Raw genomic sequence first — 710 nt, 5'->3', positions numbered from 1 at the left:
GAAAGGAGCAGGGCATCAATTACATTTCTGCCTATATTTATCCACGCTGCTCCGCTCTCTTTAAAGGTCGGAGACATGTCACATGCTATGACGACGAAATTAATTTCTATGTATAACATACTGAGGTAGTCTTTTTTTATGGCACACTTTGTCATTAAAATAAAAAGCGTCGTGTAGACTCATCCGTACCTCTTGTCCGTCAGTCCCCTGACAACAGCCAGCAGCAGAGCCTGAACGCAGAGGCGGTTCGGGGGGCACTCGCCCGCTTTTCTGCTGCCTCCAACGGTCAGTTTTCTCTCGGGCCACCGCTGGACGAGCACACCGACGGCCAGAGGACGGGAGTGAGTGAAGGCGGCTTCCAGCAACGCTCGGTAGAGCTCCCGCGGCACACAACTCAACCAATACTGCGAAGAGCTGTGGTCGCTCACCACCTCCCGAGCGCACAACTTCAGCAAAGACAGCACCATCTGTGCACAAAAGAGGACGGCATCAGAGATTATTGCTACAAATCAGCATGTTGAATAATTAATACGAGAGTAAAGAATCGTCAAACCTTTCTTTCCCCAGAATGCCCCGAAAGCAGCTACAAAATGATCTCCCTCATCACACTGTAATCCTGCATACTAACTACATCAGGGGTGCCCAAACTCGGTCCTGGAGGGCCGGTGTCCTGAAGAGTTTAGCTCCAACCCCAATTAAACACACCTGAA

This window comes from Sinocyclocheilus anshuiensis, unplaced genomic scaffold (genome assembly GCF_001515605.1).
Source record: "Sinocyclocheilus anshuiensis isolate Anshui unplaced genomic scaffold, SAMN03320099.WGS_v1.1 scaffold1429, whole genome shotgun sequence".
Taxonomy (NCBI): Eukaryota; Metazoa; Chordata; class Actinopteri; order Cypriniformes; family Cyprinidae; genus Sinocyclocheilus; species Sinocyclocheilus anshuiensis.
The sequence above is the reverse complement of the archived record's forward strand: the minus strand, read 5'-3'. Positions refer to the sequence as shown.